We start from the raw sequence: 22,778 nt of genomic DNA, 5'->3' as shown, positions 1-22,778 counted from the left end.
CGGACGGCTAACTGCCTGGACTAATTTGCAGCGAAGACTCTTATCTTACACTCAAATGGAAACTCTAACCAAGTAAATTTGGATCAATTCTATAAATTATGGCAGGACGATAGGGGCCTGCTATCTGTCTCAAATCTCTGTCGTTTTCAAGCCCTCATGGTGAGGATCGCACCCAGAAGGCAAAAACACACGTAGACATGGATAATTGAGTTTCAGGTTTGCTCATGTAAGTTAGTAGTCTGCAGGCCACAAACACCAAAGCTTCCCCATCTCCAGAGAGGAAGCTTCTTAGCTCGAAACAGATGCCTGAGATGAGATTGTTACTATCTGTTACACTTATCACCTTACTGCTATCATTTCTATTCCCTCTATGTTCAGCCCTTGAACGTGTCTGGGTTCCAGCACATGGAGATTCTGGTTCTCTTACCCAACAAGAAGTGGAAACAAGCAAGGCATCGTGGGTTCTTCATGTTGCAGATGCTGACAGAGAGAGATTAAATGCTTATCGTTTCTTCCATGCCCGGAAGCTTGGCGTCCACAGGAAGAGAAAGGGGCGGTTGATACCTGGAGGCCGCACAAGATCTTCATCCGGATTCCGACCATCAGTATCTTATAGCCATGTTTGTTCTGTTATTGCTTCTTTCATTGTCATTAATTTCTTCTGATGTTAGTTAGTTAATACTTAATACAGTGATTTAATTGACAATATGCAAATAATTACAAGGAAGAATCTCTGTTATTCTCTCTCAAAAGAATTACAAATGGAAGAATCTCTGGGCTACTACTTCTGAGTATGTTTTGATCGTGGAGGCCTGGGGGGCTTCTTCTATGTCTAGTCTCTAATCTCCTTTATCTTTTTGCTTTTCTATTATGTTTTCTGGGTATAGTGCAAAGGCTATAGACCTCTTTCTGGAGAGAATCGAGAGATCCCTTCAAACCACTCTTGTTGTTGATGGGCAATTCGGCCGGGCGTAAACGAGTTCATATATCCTCTAATAATTGGCTTGCATCCTTCTTGATGACTAAGTCGTGTACCAGACCAGTTCCCCATTTATGCAGATGTAGTCAGGCTTCTTTCTAGCTTTCCCTCAGTCCGAGCTCTATTCATTTACTTTATCTTGGCTGGATTTCGTAGCTTTAATTTAAATTCTGATCAGAATTATTTTGTTCGGTTTGATACTTTGGTCTTTGATGTAAGAGATTGTGGCCCATCCACACACCTTTAGATAAATGCATGCGTTAGGTCATGGGTGTTTTCCCTCTGGCAGCAACCAACAAGTGCGCAACCAAGCGATGACTGTGGGTTTCCACCAAAACTGATGACTATCTCTTTTAAAATTTATTGTTTTTCTAAAGGGTGTGATGATGCTGGGCTCATGCTCAGTAACTCAGTAGCCGTACCTTGTTTTTATCACTTACTGGTCCGAAATTTTAGAAAATAAGCTAATAAAATTCTAAATATACATTAGTTTTTGCCTTTTTTTGTCCAAGGACTGAACATATAAAGGGTCCAGAGTTCTGCAGTTTATTCTCAGTGAACGCTCCCTTGTTTTCATTACCCACTCATTCTTTCTAATATGGGATGGTGAATGAATGATTAATTCATTAATTATCCTCCACTTTGTACTAGCTTTTCTCTTTCTGTCTAGCTAGCAGCTTAATTAGCCTCTCATTAGGGAAATGAATGATCAATATTCACATACTCAACATAAACAAAATGGTTAGTTATCATATGGAATCATATTGTGAAAAGTAAAAACAATCTGTACTATTCATATTTGCATAGCTTCCATGATCTCTCTCTCTCTCTCTATATATATATATATACATATTGCATAGCTTTTTCTCTTTCCACCATCATATTTCTGTTACCTTTGGTTCCCCACCCACCCCAGAACCAAAAAGGAAAAGAGAAACTCAAATGATATGAAAGGAGATTCAACAAATAACATATATGGCCTGGATGCTAAACCATTATTTTATTATTATACTGTTATCGAAGAGAAGCCTTGGTGTTACTTTAATTTCTCTCAGTGTGGGATTTGTATCTCCGAGAATTCATATGGGAAAAGTACTACTAGTTGTACATGTTGCACATCAGGGTTGTAAATATTTCATCCATTTTTGTAGATTTACAGCCTGAGTGTGCAAAATAGAATGCCTAATTATTAGTATTGAAGTCCATGGTACTGGTACTGCAAGCATATTCTGTAGTATAAGTTTGATCAAGAAAATGCTTGATCAATAGTGAAAGATAATTGAATGCTCTACATTCCACAAGAAACGGGAAAGAGAGAGAAAATTAATTGGGACACACTAAGGATTGCTGGAAGCCTGTCTGGAATAAAATTGTCATCCTTGCCGAAAGTTGGAGTTTCTTTCTTTTTTTTTTTTTTAATTTAAAAGGGGAATTTTTCCTCATTAATTAAATTATACCTAGCTATAAAGTGGATTTTCTCTAATCTTCTTTTTTTTTTGCTCAGAATTATATCCAAATCTAGAATCTGTCTAAATCTCTACCCAACTTTAATTTCAAAAATTAGTCTGATAATTGTACAAAGAGTCAAAGACATTAAATATTGCCCCTTAATTTCAAGTTGTCATCCTTGCCGAATGTTGGATTTTCTTTTTTTTTTTTAAATTTAAAAGGGAAAACTTTCTCATTAATTAAATTATACCTAGCTATAAAGTGGACTTTCTCCAATCTATTTTTTTTTTTTTGCTCAGGATTTTCTCCAAATCTAGGATCTCTGTCTAAATTAGTCTGATAATTGTACAAAGAGTCAAAGACATATTAAATATTTCCCCTTAAAACAAGTGATTTAACTGATAAGACCAAGGATTAGATTTTATCCATTTGAATGCACTTTTTAAGATGTTTTCCCAGAGACAGGAATACATAATTATCTTTTTTAATATCACTACTTTTAATTCTAAATTCTGAATATTAAAATATTTCAATAACCTTTATAAGTTAAAAAACGTATTCTTCATGCATCAAATTTGAAAAATCCATGTTGAAGATTGTACAAAAAACAAGGCTTTTAATAGCTTTTAGTTAAGTTTCTTCTCAAAAAATATACAATTTATTATGATTACTTAAAAAAGAAGAGATCATCTAAGTTTGGGGACCTAGAACCTGCATTTTCAATTTTGGATTGCCATAATGTGCAAAGCTTAGAGGATTGCGACAAAACATTTGATGGATATCCCACATAGGGGAAGATCCATGCAATAAAACAGGGCCATTACTTGGTGAAATGGTAAAGTCTTAGGCTGGAGAGTGTGAAAATGTGGGTTCAAGTCTGAGGGCAGCCATTTTATGCGAAAAAAATGCCTAAGGTTAGGACTGTATCTAGTCTACCCCTCCCAAGACCCCAATATATATCTGGGACCAACATTGGATAATTGCATTTTAGATGACCTTATAACATACTTTTATTACATTGCTTTTAAAGAACAAATACATAGTTTGGATAAGATATTAGTTTATTTTTGCACATCTACTTTCCAAAGTCTGACCTGTTGATTGGTAATCTTGATCCTATAAATATGGAACAAATTGTGGCAAGTTATAAGGACCCAGACGGTTCAAACAGCTCCTGTCCCTATATCCATTCTTTTGCTAATTAAAGTAGAAGCCTATGAATTTAGGTTGTAATTTAACCATATAAACAATAAACCTTATAGAGATAATGAACATGGGATTATCTTTCTTTAGCTCAATGTTAAGGAATATTTGTCATAGCTAAAATTTCAGGTAAATCTTGACAAATTGAGGATAATAGGCTGGTAAAGAGGAGAAATTGTTGGATCTTGTGCTGATTTTATTCTTGGTGTTCTTGAAAGATTGACGAATGGTGATAGTTGGGTGAAGGCCAAACCCCATCTTTCTCTTAAGTACTAAACTTCAAGATTTGGTCCCAAATCTCTCATTCTAGATCTATGTTTTTAAAATCACAAAATACAGCTATGAGACTTATAATGTTCCCATGTATTCAACATATCCACAATATTGAAACTTTGTTGTAATTAACTTTAGTAGTGGTAACAAATCCAATATTAGTGCTATTAGTTTGTCTATATATATATATATATAGTTTTGTTATTGTATGGTCTATGAGACCCATATCTTAAGGTGTGGAATTTGACTTCTTAGTGCTCAGTTCCCCATAATAAACCAAAACCCTTAATTGTAGTAATTAATAAAATTTAATCTGTTAGTTCTGAAGTTTTGCAGTGCAAGTGTTCAAAATCCTCTAATAGGCTTTGGGAAGATAGACCTTTTAAGTAGTTTAATAGTTGCTACATGAAAGGAACTGAAAGGGAAGGAGAACAACCCCCTCAAATGATCATTGACCACCCTATCATTATTGGCATAAACTATTAGATGAAAGGAACTATTATTGGCATGAAAGGAACTTTTAAGTAGTTTAATAGTTGCTACATGAAAGGAACTGAAAGGGAAGGAGAACAACCCCCTCAAATGATCATTGACCACCCTATCATTATTGGCATAAACTATTAGAGTCAACACTTCAATGGTGTTGTTTGGATCATGGAAGAAACAAATAGTGAAAAAGGATTAGCAAGATCCACTTCACCATTCAACTCTAAAAAAAGGTGAAACATAGAAAGCAGTGATTTTTTAGTTGTGGTGGCTGCTGAATTGGCATGATGAAGACTTATTTTGGTTGCCTAACTATGAATTTCACTATATCCACTTTGAAATCCTTATAATTCATGCTTTGATATATATTTTTATCTAAATAATACTCAATTGATTAGCGAATCGATTCGTTCACCACAGCATTGCTAATGCATTTCCCAATCAGCAAGATAACATGTCCCGAGTCACCCTCGTGTTTAATGCTGTAAAAGCTTTGAGGCATTCTCCAAGAAGAAAGGTAGGCATCCTATTCTCTTAGGGATTGTCCAACTAGTAATGAGGTTCATTAACAAAGTGCTAATAGAAGTTGGCCCTGTTGACTGTTGCACTTTCAAAGGAAAGATCTCTTTATCTCTTTTCCAGTCCCCACAAGAGGGGCCTGCATTCCAATATTCTAAGATGCCTTTCTCTCCATGAGATCTTTCTTGAATGTTTTTTTTAACAAGTTTAAAATATCAAGGACATAGGTTAAGATAGTCATCATGGTTTAATTTGGAGGTTCATAAACAGTGAATATAACCTTTGATAGGGTAGAAAAAGAACATTAGTGTTGTAACCTATATGGTTGGGATAAGTATTTGTTGAATTGAGTTGAGAATTGAGATGCCTTGATCATATTGATCAAAATTAACTAACACTGCTACACTAAGACAAGAAAATTATAGTTCCAGGTCCATTCAGGTGGAGTCGAATAAGAATTAGATGGTAAATCAGCATCTCAAACAAAATTGCATAATCTTGAGTACTTTCTATTTTTTAGAGATAAATCTCCAGCTTTTCTTCATTTTCCAGAAGAATTCCCACTTTCTTTGTGCATAGCATTGCTTATTTTGTCAGCTTATGGATACCACACACTGAGATTTATTAATTTTTTTCTTGGTCTTTTTTTTTTTTTTGGGACCACCTGTTTCCTGTATTTATAGAAACCATATACTTCCCAAATGAAAGTAAGACTCTTCTGAGTGTTGTCCAATTGATTACTATAACACTACCCACCTCCCCTATCCTTCCCATACGTGAAATAAAACAAAAAGAAGAAAGAAAAAGCTCAAGATGAATTTGCTCACACTGGTTTTCTTCATTTTATACTTTCAAGCTTGTTGGAGTTCAGCCAATGAAATCAGTGTCACCCCAAAACAAGCATGTCCAGAGATTTCGAAACATCTTCTACAAGTGAAAGAACTTCAAGGTAAGATTTTATACGTTGAAGCATTTAGATGCTCGGAGCCTGATTTTGTTTAAAATAATGAGGAGAGAACAACATAAAACTGATTTTGTTTAAAATAATTTTCCTCGTATGTATGAGTATTTGCAGGTTCAAATGATACGATTCCACTGGATGGAGAAAGTAAGCCAATAAAACATGAGGCGAAATTAAACCTGCAGACTGTGGAGAGAGGCAAGAAAGGAGGGAGGGGAGGAGGTGGTGGTGGTGGTAATGATGCGAGACCACATATACGAAATAGTGCAACTTCCTTCATGGCAAGGCCCTCTTCATACATCTCAACCAACCTGGTGCAAATTTTCATTGGAGTGCTCATTATTAATTTTCTTGTCTTCTTTTGAATAGTTGGTCTGGTTTCCTTGTTTAAATTTGGAGAATAGCTTCTGTGTTTCTCCTTTTGGTTAAACACTGGTATAATTAGTTATCTAATAATCATTCACCAATTAGTCCTTTGGATTTAAAAAATATTGTCCTTATTATATGGTGAATCTAATCATTCTCTCCATCCCTCCCTTCACCCAACGAGGAAATATTATGCTTCCAATACCACAGGTATATTCAATTCAAAATAACAAAACTACATACTGGGAGAGGCAATGGTTCCGGTCAGGTCTGGTAGTCATCCCAACTTGACCAGTTGGGATGGGTTTGATACGTAAAACCCTAAAACCAGTCATCGTTCAGGCTGGTTTTCAAAAGGGGTCGTTTATGAAAGAAAACTGGAGAAATCCTAATGAGTTATCCGGTTATTTGTCAAACAAAAAGGGTTTTTCACCTGTCCAGGTTTGTAAAAGGAAACATAGGAAATAGAGCCAAGTTGGTGTTTGCTGATGAAAGAGTGAGCTTCGTTGGAGTGATTTGAGAGGAAATTTAGGGAAGGAGGGTCGGGAGACGCCACAACCTACTGTTACTGACCTACTGCAGCTCTTCTCCTATATTTTCTTGTCGGTAGTTTCAGCTGTTGCAGCAAGATCTAGCCAAAGCTAATAACCTAGCAACCAAAAGCAGTTTCGTGGGGACAAAAATGGATAAAGTAGGTCAAAATAATAGCAGGAGCTAGAAAATTTCCCTATGAAGCGAATTTTGAATTTTAAAATTTACAAGCTAGATGGATATTTTAGGGATTTTGTGGGGCAGAGAGAGAGAGAGAGAGAGAGAGAGAGAGAGAGGAGAGTTTGCTAGTGTGAATGGGTAGGCTTATTTGATATTTACGGAAACCTACTTGTCACCGTATTTCAACTGATATTTCTGAAATCTGTATACATGATTCCGGACGGGTTGAAGTTGAATTGCATATGGAGTATGGGCACTTAGCTTCCGATCGCCACTAACATAATATTTGATCCTTATAGCTTGTTTACTATCGACTTGTTTGACAGACTGGTGACCGGAAGACATGAACGACTGCTTTTTCTAGGGTTGGAGGACATATGCATGCGTCCAATACTATGCGTTTCACACTTTGATTTAGGGTTTAGAGTTTAGAATCTAGGGTTGGGTTTATATGAAAATCGAAAGGTGGTTTGACGCTTTCTTCCAAGTTCCGACCATGGTAGGAGCGATCGAAGTAGAGCCCAAACATGAACGACTGCTTTTTCTAGTTGATGCATGAATCGCTTTTGATAACTACAGGCCAATGCAACTTCAGAAGGAAAACAAATTTAATTCAGTACTACATAGGATTTAAACTGGGTTGAGATTGAGAATAATCAATCGATTCCAATCTCAAAATAAACTGTTCTCTGATAAAGCCAACTTATTATTGTGAAAAACTGATCCAGATGCATGGGGGATTTTGATTTCATCGGAGTCAAAATATCTAATCCAAACCAAGAAACTGAAACTTGGGGATTGTAGCAGGTGGAATGAAGAGCTTTCAGGGTTATTATAATCCATGAGCATCCAATTAACTACATTGGCATTTCCATAGCAATTGTTGTCAATTAATGTAAACGACTTCCTGGGAAGGTTGAGATAAACAAGAAAAAAATTAATTTGATTAAAGGTACGCAGTTAGGTTTTAAAGAGGAGCGAACCAAAAGGATTTGGTTACATCAAGGTGCAGAAGTGGAATAGGAAACGGATAAAAGCGCAAAATTTTGAATCTCACTGAAGAGGGGAAACCAAAATGACTACGCTCCTCACGGATTACAAATCTGACCTAAAAGTGTAATTCCAAAATGACCCACCTTCCTTCCTAGGGATTTTTAGTTTTTTTAATCTTCTCAAAGTAGATGCAGCCACGCTCCTTAAAGTTCGCCAGCAGCCTTCATCTAGGGCAAATAGATTGAAATAAACAAATAAATTGTGCAACCTCTCTTTTTGAAAAGATCTAGTGGAATCAGCCCATTTAAACTTCTCTACTGTTTCAGATTTTATCCCTGAATCAGAAGATACTGTCCCTGATCAGATTTGATTTCTCGTCCAAGTTCATGGGGTTGAAAGATTCGTCTTGTAGGTAAAGATTTTCTCCTCTGCGAATTGGAACCTGCTTCAATTCGACTCCCATGAGTCATAATCCCCAGTTTTGGTGTTCTGGTAAATAGAATCAACAAAAGCAAGGATGAATATAAAACTTTCTTAATCCAATTCCTGTGAATTTTTATAAAGGTTTGCATCATCGATGAAAACCTTTGCTAGGGCATTTGAGGTTAATTAGCCAATGTGGATGAAGACGTTTATTTCCTCATTTGAGGTTGCTAAAGCCCTTTGCTAGGGCTATTAGAAGGTGAGATATGAAACCCTAAAGATTTATAACTAAGTACTCGTTAAGAGTTACTTTGTAGCCACTCGTTAGTTAAGTTTGCTAAACCCTAGAGATTTATTTCCTCATTTTGCAAGGCCGTTTTTTTCTCATTTCTGGTAGTACGCATACAACTTTTATGGAAAAGCAAAAAACCTACTATATACAGAGACAGACACAAAATAATTGACCAGAAACAAAGACCAGACAGAAAAGAAACAAACCAGATACTACCCAGACCACACAGTCAAGGAGGCTCCTGCCCGAGACAGCTTTGTCCCAAGCTAGTTAGCACATTTTGGAGCCAGGGTGCTGCAGTTCTGGAGTTCCCCCCTCAAAACCCCTTGCTGCAACCAAATGAGCAGCACCCACCCTTCACTATCAACATAGGAGAAACGACACCTGCTATAGGGCTCCCTTTTGAGAGTTTCAAAATATCCCTATCTGATCGATCATGAACAACAAGGCTGGGCTCTTGTTTCAGGAGTCTCGTGGGGCATCTCTAGCTAATTGATATTAATGGGTTTCAACCCTTCATGGAGTAAATTGATTTATGGTATCTATGACTGATGATGACCACCTCGTAGGCTCGTACAAATCCATGCACGCCAGCCTGTACTGCTTGACGTACACCAAACCCAAGCCAAAACCACAAATATTAGTCTGGGCCACGCCGGGGTAAATGCACACCAAAGGCAAAAATACTGCATGGGTGCGTGGCATATGGGGCAGGGACCCACGGTAAAGCTTGGCCACTCCATCCTCTAATTGGTTGTTCCTACGTACTTCAGCTGCCTTAGACCAGTACTGTTCTTCATTTAGGACCAAAACCTTTTGGTTGTGGAGGAGTCTTATGGTTTATCTTCAATCTTGATCTGTATGCACTTAATCACCTTTAGAGCAACGTGGGGAAAAATTAACTTAATCAGGGTCATGGAGTTTCAATTTTGTTCTTCTCCCCTAAGATTGATTGCCATGGCGGGTGAAGCTAGCTACTAGAATTGTTCTAGGTAGACAATAACCTTCATCTTCATGGTTTAATTTAATTTGATGTACAAGCTTCAAGCTCTTTCTTTAGAATCAAGCTATATTTGGGAGGGTTTACCCAATGAAGTGATACAAAACCTAGCTTATATTTTGTATTATTTTGTATGCATTTGTACTCTTTCCAATAAACTGAGCCTTAGTTTCAACTTCCATACTAGAACTGCAAAGGATCGGCTTTGAATTGGATTGTGTGTGTATATATACATACATATAAAACAAAAAAAAAAAAATTAAAAATATTATCAATAAAAAACTAGAATGTATAACATCCAAACCAATTTTACTAATAAATCTGAATTTTGTGTAGATGTATACATATGTATTTAAATGTTATCAGTGTATATCAAATCGAATGCTCCAATATTAATAAATAGATTAAAATTGGGTTGCCTTAATTGGGTCGGGTTTCAAATTTGGAGCAGCCCTAGCATGATCTGTCCATGGAAAGTGGTACACTGTAATAAAATATCATATTTACATTGTAGAATCATCCTCTCTCTATCTGCATAATGGCTACACTCTCTGTATCTGTATGTATGGCTTACCCTTATAGCAACTGTCCGACATCACTCTATATATAATTTCATTCCAAATTGGGAGCAACGACCAAGGAATTGAAGTTGATTCATTTATCATTTTAACCAAAACCTCGGACTCGGAGTCCATTTTAACCCAAACCCTCGTCAGACCCAGTTCATCACAAAGTTTCAAGCCATCTAAAAGAGCCTGAGGCTCCTCTTTAATGTTTGAAACCGCCATATAGAAATTTGTAAAAGCTAAAAGAGGCTCGCCATCATTATCTCTAATTACTCCTCCCCCACTTCCAAGGATTTTCAATACTTAGATTTAAGAATGTTCAAACCAAGTTCAATACATTTACCACGTTACACCTAATTTTTAACTTTATACATTTCCTTAATTATAAGGGTTTTATTATGTTAAAAAGGTTATATAAAAATATTTTTAAGTCTTAATTTCTAATAACCAGAATATCCTAACTTCTAGCAGCTACAAAAGAAACTGAGAGATCGTATGGTAACAGCTAAAGTAGCTGAACTGAATGACTCATATACTGCTTTGTCTTTGAGTGAAGTGGTTATTTAGGAGGTTCTAAGCTCCTCATCTATGGCTGAAGTTGGATTGATTATATATATTCTCGAATATTTTATTTATTTATTTTGTCCATCAAAAGACTAAGATATAAGTCATTAAATTCATTATTCAGCCACTTTAGCCATTATCAAAGGACTCCTTATAACATTAAAAAAATGATCAAACAAAATCAATTACACATTAATTATGACCTTATCCTTTTATATATATGGATAGATATTATTCAGGAGAGTGGATTGACTAACAGATCATCCCTAAGGCTATGTTTGGTTTGAAGGAAAAAGTAGGGAAAAGAAGGGAAAGGTAGGAAAACCTTTACAAACCTTGTATAGGTTTCCCTGTCAATCCCTTCCTTTCCCTACCTTTTCCTTCAAACCAAACATAGCCTTAAATGTCTTGGGGATCCTCAACCCACCCTTGATCCCAACTATTTGGGATCAGCTACAAAAAATCTTGTCTTGCCAGTACCAAGAGCCATGTAATTTCTATCATATTATAAGTTGACGTAAGGACTTCATTCACAAGACAAATTTCAGTCCTGAAGCAACTGCTACATGCCAATCCGATAGATCCTTCTTTATGGGGCAAGTTTTAGATTAGAAGGTTGTAACTTAAATTTTTTTTTGAGAAAATCACCAATGCAAGGTTGGTATAAAGTTGATGCTGACTGGAACATCGAATACCTGGACAATCCAGAGAGTAGCGGAAAGTTTTGATCTGCCACGCGCTTCATCACTCCCTGTAGTTGAAAGAGGGTACATCATGTAGAGGAATGCTTTGTACTAGACCGCAATAAAAGTTTTTTTTTTTTTTCTCCATTGTTATATGCTATGCTAAAAATTATCAATAGAATCCGAACTAGACCTGTTCATCTCGGCCCTGGGCGGGCTTGGACAAATTATTAGGAGGAAAGAGTAGGAAGATGACAGTGGGCTAGAATAACTTGGTTAAAGGAAGATGACAACAACACAAGCTTTTTTCACAGATATGTGACGGGTAGAAAATAGTAGAAGCCTTTGTAAATTTTTATCAAATTCTCTCCACAGAAGACAGAAGTTGGAGGCCGAGTCTTGGAAATTGTATTGGTCCAACCTTACCTGAGGAGAACAGATTGTGGTTGGAAAGAGAGATTGAAGAGGAAAAGATCAAAGCAGTGGTGTTTGAATTAAATGAGGACAAGGCACCTAGCCCAGATGATTTCCCTTTATGTTTCCATCAGGAGTATTGGGAGGCTATACAAGCTGACCTGATGGAAGTGTTTAGAGATTTTTTTCCATTTGGCCATAGTTAATAAAGGGGTTAACTCTAACTTCATCTATTTAATTATCCTAAGAAGGGTGATGTGGTTGAAGTAAGTGAGTTTAAACCTACAAGCTTAACTAGCAGCCTCTACAAAGTCATAGCCAAAGCATTGGCAGCTCGCCTACAAGAAGTTGTTAGGAGGTTATACCAAAGGCGTAATGTGCCTTTGTTAGGGGAAGACAAATTACAGATGGCGTCCTAATTGAAAGTAAGTGTGGAAGATAGAAAAAGAAGTGGTAGGGTAGGAGCAGTGACTAAGTTAGATCTTGAAAAAGTGTATGATAGGGTAGGAGTAGTGACTAAGTTAGACCTTGAAAAAGTGTATGATAGGGTAAACTGAAATGCTTTGGAGATGATTATGAGAAAAAGGCTTCAGAGAGAAATGGGTCAAGTCGGTCATGGGTTGTGTCAAGAATTTGTGGTTCTTAGCTAGTAAATGGGGAACCTAAAGTGTACTTCAAAGCCTCGAGCGGTATTAGACACGGGTGTCCATTGTCACCATTCCTTTTCACTCTTGTCAATGACATCTTCAGGTATTTGTTTGATAAGGCAGCTAACTTATAGCTTCTCAATGGTTTCAAAACTGGTAGAGATAGATTACCTTTACTGATCATCTATAGTATGTGGACGGCACTGTGTTGTTTCTTGAGGCGGATGCAGAAGGGGTGGAACAACTAAAGAGAGTGATTAGTTGTTTTGAAGCCATTTCAGTTTAGGTCTTAGCATTAATTTTTCAAAACTTAGTTTAGTTGGAATCAATACTCTTTCGGAATCAACATTAATGCTGGTTGGAATCTTGGGGTGCAGGATTGAGGATTGGCCAATTGCTTATCTGGGGATGCCGTTAGGTAGAAATCCAAAAAAGCCTACAGTTTTTGGAACCAGTAGTGAAAAAGTGTGAATATAGATTAGCTTTGTGGAAGGTGAATTATCTTTTAAAGGGAGGAAGGCTAACCCTCATCAAGGCAGTTCTAACAAACATTAATTCCTTCCTATTTTTTATCGGTGTTCAGAGCTCCAACCAATGTTCTCAATAAGATCGAAAAACATCAGAGAGATTTACTTTGGGAGGGTGTATCAGCAAGTAAGATCACTTGGAGAAATGGGAGATGGTGTGCAAATCCATAAAAGGAGGAGGTTTAGGCGTGTACAGGCTAAAATTCAAAACTGGGCTTTGCTAGGGAAATGGTTATGGCGGTTTTCACTTGAAAAAGACAACCTGTAGACAAGGGTGATCATCAACAGATTTGGTGTTCACGCCAATGGGTGGGACAGTGGTCTCTACTCAAATAGAGTTCATTCTAGTCGAGTTTGGAAAGGTATTATAACTCTCTACCCAATCTTCATTACCCATGTTAGATATTCTGTGGGGGATGGTTCTCGAGTCAAGTTTTGGGATGACACTTGGTGGGGCAACAAACCTCTAGCTGATTAGTTCCCTCGACTTTTTCATCTTTTCCTACACCTAGATGACACTGTGACCAGTTTCAGGACCAACCCAAGTGAACTTTTCGGGGTGGAACTTTACTCGGTGTTGAAACCTTAGAGATAGTGAAATCCTTGAGTTGAATAGGCTAGAGTCCTGGCTTTCTGGGGTCTATATCTCTCATTCTAGGTCTGAGAAGAGAGTGTGGGCAGCTCATTCCTTTGGCTATTTCTCTTCCAATATTATTCAGGACTCTTAGTTCGAAACCTCAAAATAGTTCTTTCCTGGTTAAGAAAGTTAGGAACTATAGAATTCCGAACAAGGTTTGATTCTTTGTTTGGGAAGCTTGTTTGGGCAGCTCATTCCTCTGGCTTCTTTGTCTCCTGTAGTCAGGTGGATTTCTAGGGAATTTAACTCAACTGTAGATAGTTTAGCAAAATCGGGCCTTTACAGAGAAAGCCTATATAGTGGCACCTCTATTCCTTGATTGTAGACTGTGTTTTTGCCTATTTTGGCCTATTGTTCTTCCCATATTTCCCTCTTTATATTAATATAACGTCTTGTTATCTTGCCTCAAAAAAAAAAAAAAAAAAAGATTTACAGCCTTACAGTTCTTTTGTAGATGTAACATGCATGTTTCCATATCATAAAATTACTATTAAAATTTTTGGAAAAAAACTTTAGTTCACAAGATCTACAACTTCACTTCATATTGATCTTGGGATGCAACAATAATGTAGTTTAAAATTATCAAGAAGCACCAAATTATTTGCAAATAATAAGACAAGCGGGCTTTACGTTTAATTTCATTAATGGATTTTTAACAGCTATTTTGATTAGTGAAGTACTATATAACCATTGGTTTTTTAGTAGACTTCTAACGGTTAGTTTTACATTAAATACTCCAACAGCCAATTTTTATTTTTCTGTACAAAATCCTAAGCATGAGGCATTCAAGCTTTTATATATCTTTATTTGTAAAGCTAAATGAGTTAAGAGAATCCTATCTTAAGTGAATGAGTCCCTAAATTTGTTACTTCCATGTAATTCACATTTTAATAATAAAATTCCACCCAATTCTTTTCTATCTTACTTCTTTGAACGATTTCTTAATTTTTTTTTTCATTGAGCCACATCAAACATTTATACCTAAGCATACAGGAGTTATAGCTTTAAAGCTTGTAGTACATAAAACATCTTTCTACACCATAGACTTAACTCTTTAAACAAATTTAAACTGCATTTTTCATTCAATACACATCTAGTAGTGATGTAAAGGAAATTTATGGAAATAACTAATTTGGTTTGATAAGAAAATGCCCTAAGGGATCCATATTTTCAGGTTCATTCGGCTGTAGGAGGTATTGAAACCTATTTTGAAAAATTAAATACATTAGGCTGATCAGTTTGGGAAGAGTGCTACAAGGTTTTGCACTGAACATATTTGTATTTATACTCTTTTCAAACTGAGCCTTAGGAGAAATATTTGATGCATTAACTTTCAACACACTACAAGTAGAAATGAGAGCAAAGTAAGAAGCACAGACACAAATCAGGCCAGACCATATGGGGAGGCATATGAGTATAGATGCCACAGGCACGGTTCTGTGGCACAGATTGTCCACAACAGTTGTAGCAATAATTATCCTTACTCTACTGCACCTGCTCTTTGTTTTTGTTCTTGTATTTACTATAGAGAGCTAGGGTACTGGAAGTACATATTTTAGTTTTTGAAGGAGTGGTTGTGTAAACTTAATCATTCAAGTAAAGAAATTTTTCTCCAAGATAATTTTAGTTTGTTTTCTTTAGAAAATTTTGAACCCCAGAATTTTATAATGAGGAATGGGATTATGATTTGAATTGCTAAAATATTTTGAAAAGAACATATTTAATTTGTTAAAATTTTAAAGTTGACACTTTGTCCTAGGTGATTTGCAAAGGCCTCTAGAGTATATAACTAGCATCCACTGCCATGGTATATAAAACCTTTTATTATTTGTTAAATAATGGTGCACTTTATTATAAAGTTGGATTTGATTCCTATGATTAATTCATCTTTTCCAAAAGTATGGTTGTGCTTTGGTCCTTTTCTGTTTTGTACAATTTAACTAACCTTTTTTTTCTCTTATTGTCTAATATAAGTATATAACTTATCAATAAATTAAAGGCATCTTGTAAAGACTTTTAGGAGTGAAAGACAAACAAGTCATGGGCCTTTGATTAAAAATACTAAAATTAAAATTCATTCAACATTGATGTGGATAAAAAATATTGCTGAAACTAAGATAATCCTTGATGGAGAGAGATACTCGGTGAGACTTTGCATCTGGGCAAAATAATCAGTGAAATGGATTCTCTTCTCATCGTAGACATTCCTCTTGCCAAAAGATGAGAGTTGTCATGATCAGAATTTGGTGCAGGATAGGGGTAGATTTGAGTTTTATTTTAGCTAGAGACTTGAGCTCAAATTCATATCGGCTCAAAAGCTCGCAAGTTAGAGTATGGCTTGACTTAAAATCTTTCAAGTTGGAGCTCGGCTTGGCTCGAGCTCGACTATGAGCCAAACTTCCTATAAAAATAAAAATGATGCATATAAAAATTGTTTGTCAATTATTTTACATACAAAAAATAAGAATTATAAAAGTTATTTATTATATATAAAAATAAAAACATTATATATATAATATTATTATACGTATAATATAAATTATTTATTATATATATGCATGCATGTATGTATGTATGTATGTATGTATGTATGTATGTATGTATGTATGTATGTATGTACTAGACTCAGTTAGGCTCGTGAGCCTTATGATTCGAGTTTCATTGGACTCAAGCTCAGCTTGAAGCTCGATCTAAATTGAATAAAGGTGTCTCTCAACACAAATTTGTTGTGTCTGTGTTGTTCATAAGTGTGGCTTAATATGATAAACCCAAGTTAGCAATAGTGCTTGTTTTTCATTTTCTTTCGGCAAGGCTCTACATAGCTCCATTTTACTATTTTTACATTTTTATATGTGGAAAGGTTTGTAGAGATTTAGGGGTAGGGTCAAGCCCCTACCCAATTAGATTGTATTTTCTCAGTTATATATATAAAATTAAAGGCCTTAGACAATGGTTAAATTATAGGATAAATAACCATATGACGATTACTACCTAAAAATGTCCGATTATTCTCAACTATCTGATAGGTGAATTTTTTACCTAAAATATTTAATGCATTATATCTAGCTACCATCCAAATAAATAGTGATCAACAAGTCTAGGTTATGTAATCTATGCCGTTTATTGATGCCATAGTAATTAACAAGCTCCCTCCTTTAGGATCAAGTTTAAAAGTTTGATTAGAGCACAAAGGGTAGTGCTTTAATTTTACAGATTTCCTTGCGGAAGACTTTGGGGTGGACATCCTGGATTTACATCTTTTACTATAATTAATATCCTATTAATAAATAACTCAGATATTAATCTAATAAGAATTTCATGAACAACTTCGTTTCACATTTTAAAAACGATATGTATTATATTTGAAATTAATATGTTATCTCTCTCTGTGTGTGTATTATACAACATTAATATTATATATAAAGGTCCTTTCTACTTCCCGTCCATCCAGTTCATCAGCATCTTATGCTTGCCTAAGAAAACCACGAAAGGGAAAAATAACTAAGAAACAACTGATAAAACCATAAGACTATAATTCAAAGGAGGAGAAGAATGAGGAGAAATTCTTTCTCTTGAAAAACATATACAAGAGGGGCCAAAGGCCACACTATATATACAAGTTGTGGGCAGAAAAATAGTAAGTAAAAGAAAAAAAAAGTAAAGGAAAAAGGAAAGTCTAGCAAGATATTATGCACCTTCCTATCTAATCAAGATATTATACACCTTTCTAATTCAGGGGATATACACTTTCTTAATTGTAATTTCCTATTATACACCTTCCTAATTCGTGGGGTATTATTCACTTTCCTATTACTCCCCCTCAAGTTGGAGCATGAGGGTTCGAAATGCCCAACTTGCAAAGGAGAAATTGAAATTGTCGCCTGCCAAGACCTTTAGTGAACAAATCTGCTAACTGTAAATGTGATGGAAGGTAGCGCGGTAAAATTTCGCCAGAAAGCAACTTCTCACGTACAAAATGGCAATCTACTTTGATGTGTTTGGTCCTTTCATGGAAAACGGGATTGCTCGCAATGTGTAAATCTGCATTGTTGTCACAGAAAAGACTAGTGGCTCCTGATTGTGGCGTTAATAATTCACTCAATAGTCTTCGCAACCAGACTATTTCACTAGTAGCCATGGCCATGGCCCTATATTCTGCTTTAGCCGAGGATCTAGACACTGTGGGTTGTTTCTTGCTCCTCCAAAGAATAGGAGAAGAACCAAGTTGGAAGTACAATCCTGTCACTGATTTTCTGGTCAAAGGGCAGCTTGCCCAATCTGCATTGCAGTATCCTCGCAATATCATGTCATTCTCACCATTTAGCAATATACCTTGCCTTGGGCATCCCTTGAGATATCTCAAAATGCGCACCAGGCCATTCCAATGTTCAACTCGGGGTTGCTAGACGAACTGGCTAAGCACATGCACAACATAAGTAATGTTGGGCCTCGTGATTGTCAGATACAATAGTTGTCCCACCAATCTTCGGTAATGATTGGGATCAGAATGAAAAATCCCATTGGCGTACCCCAAATGATGATTTTGCTCAATTGGGGTGTCTACGGGTTTGCATCCAGTCAGTCTAGTTTCCTTCAAAATATCCAGAACAAACTTGCGTTGATTCAAAAACAATCCAGTAGTGGACCGAGCTACCTCTATCCCAATGAAATATTTCAAATTTCCTAGGTCCTTTATCTTGAAACAACTGTTGAGATACGCCTTGAACTCTGCACACGTTTCTGAACTATTCCCAGCTAGTATAATGTCATCAGCATACACCAAGAGACCAAGAAAGATGTTTCCCTTTCTGTATATGAAGAGAGTGCTTTCCGCAGTGGATTGTCTGAAACCATACTCACGCAAGGATGCTGTCAGCTTTGCGAACCAGTTTCTAGAAGCCTGTTTTAGGCCATATAGAGATTTTCGTAGCCTGCATACTGCATTTGGTTTTTCAGAGCTGAAACCTGGTGGGAGCTTCATGTAAATTTCTTCTTTGAGGTCACCATGCAGAAACGCATTGTTTACATCCATTTGATGAAGTTCCCATCCCTTTGCTACTACCACTGCTAAAAAAGTACGAACAGACACATGCTTTGTTACTGGGGCGAAGGTTTCTATATAATCCTCTCCCCATCTTTGAGTGAAGCCCTGCACAACTAATCTTGCCTTGAAACATTCGATACTTCCATCCGATTTGTATTTAATTTTGTAGACCCATTTGCTTCCGATCACTTTCTTTCCTGGAGGCAAACTCACAATTTCCCATGTTTTGTTTTCTTCCAGGGCCTTAACTTCTTTGTCCATTGCCTTAATCCATCGTTCATCTTTGACTGCCTGTGTATAACTGGTTGGCTCATCATGAGAATCGATGGTCGCTAAAAAAGCTTTATGAGTTGAACTAAATTTACTATAGCAAATGTAGTGTGTTAGAGAATGGGCCTTACCTGCGGCCGCCTTTCGGATTGAGTTCACGTTGGATGGTGGTATCATCGCATCACACACATAGTCTCTTAAACATCCAGGTCGTTTTCTTTCTCGTTGGGGTCGCTCCTGTCACAGAACTGATTGTTAATTTTCGTTTCTTTGTGGTATGCTCACTGCGGCTTGGTCAGACGCATTCATTCCTTGATGTTCTTCTGAATTTGTTTCCTCATTAGTTGTGTGGACCCTTTCCTCATTTACACCTATATGCTGGTTGCCATTAGCCCAACAAGACTCTTATCCCTAAATGGCTCCTTTTCATCTTCCATAATCACGTGCTCCCCCTCACTTGGGAGTCGTTCTCCTCTGACTAGCTCATTGTTGTTGAAAGGAAAGACTTCCTCATAGAAATGTACATCTCGGGATGTGAAGATATCTCCTTTCTCCAAATTATACATTTTCCATCCTTTCTTTTCATATGGGAAACCAATGAAAATACACTTCTCAACACGTTCTCCAAACTTATCCTTTCCAATGCCTTGCCTTTTGGCATACGCAAGGCACCCAAAAACCTTAAAGTGAGAATAATTGGGTATTTTTCCAAACAACCCTTCAAATGGTGTGTGACCTCCCAGCACACTGCTTGGAGTGTAGTTAATTAGATAAACTGCTGCCATAACACTTTCCCCCCAAAACTTCAAAGGTAAATTGGCTTGGAAGCGTAAAGCTCTCGCCACATTGAGGATGTGTTGGTGCTTCCTTTCTACTCTCCCGTTTTGTTGCAGTGTCCCAACGCAAGAGGTTTGATGAATGATTCCTTGGCTGAGGAAAAATTCGTTGAGAGTCCCAAAGAATTCTGTTCCATTGTCACTACGAACAATCTTGATATCGACCCCAAATTGTTTCCTAACCATAGCACAAAAGGACATAAAGACCCTTTGAGTTTCTGATTTATCATGCAAAAGATATACCCATGTAGTACATGTAAAATCATCCACGATGGTTAAGAAATAATGGGCTCCTGAGAGAGATGGAGTATGATACCGACCCCATAAGTCACAATGTACTAACTCAAATGCACACGAAGCTTTATTGTCGCTGAAAGAAAAAGGAATTCGTGTTTGTTTTGCACGATGACATATATCACAATACTCAATATAACTACCGTTACGATCAAAACCACATACTCCAGATAAGTACGATAAATTTTTCTCAGAAAGATGTCCTAGACGTTTGTGCCATAATTCCTCTGTATTCTTCTTGGCGGCCATTGCAAGAGCACTATGTGTGTTTCGTAAATAATACAGACCATCCTTGAGATTACCCAGTCTAATCAGCGTCTGCCGGGTGGGATCCTGTATCACACAAACATTCAAATAGTAAGTAATAGCACAATCCATATCCTCACTTAACTTTCTTGAAGATATCAAATTACATTTAAAATCTGGAACATAAAGAACATCCTTTAATTTGATATGTCTGTTAATCATGATGTCCCCTATTTTATTCACTTTCAAAGAATCCCCATTCGGGATGATGACTCTTTCGTCCCTTCCAGCCTCTCGAACATTCTCAAAGACTTTAAGATTACTAGATACGTGGTGTGATGCACCACTATCAATAATCCAATTTGATAAGTGAACCAAGGGAAATTTCTTACCAGACAGTGCATCATGGATCATGTTTTCTGAATCACCTGTACCCAATAGAGACATTAAACGATCAAGTTGGGCTTGCGTGAGGGACGGCATCTGTATAGTGTTGTTTGATGCTCCCACTTCTTCAGTGACAACACCTGCTCGGCCTTGAATGGCATTGGCCGTAGCTCCTTTGCCTCCACGATTTCCATTCCCTCGTCCTCAACCACGGCCTGCTTTACCTCCGTTTCGATTCTTCCAGTGTTTCGGGTACCCGATGATTTCAAAGCAGCGGGATTTGTCATGTCCATGTCTCTTGCAGTGAGTACAGACTACGAGTAAATCAGCAGAGTCTCGCCCTTCTCTTGTTTGACCCCTTTGATCTAATTTACCTTGGCTTGCAAAGGCAGCAACTTGTACCCTTGGATCTTCGCGCTGCCCTACCTTTAATTGTAACTCTTCTCTTGATATCATGGCAAAGCAGCGAGCGAGCGAGGGTAGTGGGTCCATGCTTATAATGTTTGATCTAACAGTACCATAACGATCATCAAGGCCCATTAAAAATTTATAGACCTTTTCATTCTCTCTTTCTTCCAATATATTGATCAACGATTTGCACGTCGATCCACATACACAAGTATTGGTTTTAGTGTACTGATCTAACTGATCCCATATTCCCTTTAGTTTAGCATAGTAATCTGTGACACTCAATGACTGAATTCATTTAATTCCCCTTTCAATTGATATATTCGAGGACCATGTCCTTGATGATATCTTTGTTGGAGTTCAATCCACAACTCTCTAGCATCATCAAAGGAAACTATAGTGTTTTGTATGCTTTTGTCGACGCAATTAAAGATCCATGAAACAACCATAGCATTGCATTTATCCCAAGTATTTTTGTCAATGTCATCCGCCTTATCTTTCTCTAGAGTCCCATCAAGGAAACTCAATTTGTTTTTAGATTTTAGAGCTCTTTGAAAAGCCCTTTCCCAAATATGATAGTTCTCTCCATTAAGAATGATTTGGCTTAGAAGTATACCTGGACTATCGGACGAGCTCAGATAATATATAGATGTTGGATTGCTGATTGATGGAATTTTGAAAGAGGTGGATGAACTGCTCCCGGTCATTGTTTCAGACAAGAGGTTACCCGAAATACGGTTGGATTGAAGAAGTGATTCGGTACACACCAAACCTCACTGTTACGAGTCACACGACTCCTCTTCTTCGATGGGCACACACCCACTGAACGGATCAGTGGTGAAACTCACCACCGCTCTGATACCATAAGAAAACCACGAAAGGGAAAAATAACTAAGAAACAACTAATAAAACCATAAGACTATAATTCAAAGGAGGAGAAGAACGAGGAGAAATTCTTTCTCTTGAAAAACATATACAAGATGGGCCGAAGGCCACACTATATATACAAGTTGTGGGCAGAAAAATAGTAAGTAAAAGAAAAAGAAAGTAAAGGAAAAAGGAAAGTCTAGCAAGATATTATGCACCTTCCTATCTAATCAAGATATTATACACCTTCCTAATTCAGGGGATATACACTTTCTTAATTGTAATTTCCTATTATACACCTTCCTAATTCGTGGGATATTATTCACTTTCCTATTATTGCCAAACAAATCCAATAAGTTGAGTTTTATTTACTATATTAATTCCTTATTGTATTTTCCCATTTGAACTTGACCTCGAGTAATGTATTGGAGAGAGGATTTAAAGAGGGAAATGTTTATTTTCTCTTAGAGGTGAATGAGTGAGAGATTTACTCTATGGGTTTCCAAAGATTTATTCTCTTTCTCTCTCTCTCTGCTATGAGAGAGTTTCGTTCTCGGGGTTTCCTTGGGTTTCTTCTCGTCGATCACCCTCCGTCGTCCTTCTTCCATCATTAGTCGATTTTGAGGTGACTACCCTCGGGGAGTTACCCCTCTCCCCTGTCTTTTCTTCCCTCTCTCCCTCTCTTCTCCATTCTCCCCTTCTTCAGGGGTAGAGCCAGCAAGGGGAGACCCAG

General features: G+C 37.0%; 1 long non-coding RNA gene across 2 annotated transcripts; it reads left to right on the top strand.

Moving 5' to 3' along the window:
- On the top strand, positions 1-6,379 carry LOC104609131 (uncharacterized). Of its 2 annotated transcripts, none has more exons than XR_737216.3 (3): positions 1-620; positions 5,593-5,858; positions 5,985-6,379. It is a non-coding gene; the product is annotated as an uncharacterized LOC104609131 (long non-coding RNA). The 2 variants fall into 2 exon arrangements; XR_002023310.2 differs by having other exon boundaries at positions 8-620; positions 5,766-5,858.
- The last annotated feature ends 16,399 nt before the right edge of the window (positions 6,380-22,778 follow it).

The sequence above is a fragment of the Nelumbo nucifera genome, chromosome 8, assembly GCF_055504915.1.
Source record: "Nelumbo nucifera cultivar China Antique chromosome 8, China Antique-T2T, whole genome shotgun sequence".
Classification (NCBI taxonomy): Eukaryota; Viridiplantae; Streptophyta; class Magnoliopsida; order Proteales; family Nelumbonaceae; genus Nelumbo; species Nelumbo nucifera.
The sequence above is the reverse complement of the archived record's forward strand: the minus strand, read 5'-3'. Positions and strand labels throughout refer to the sequence as shown.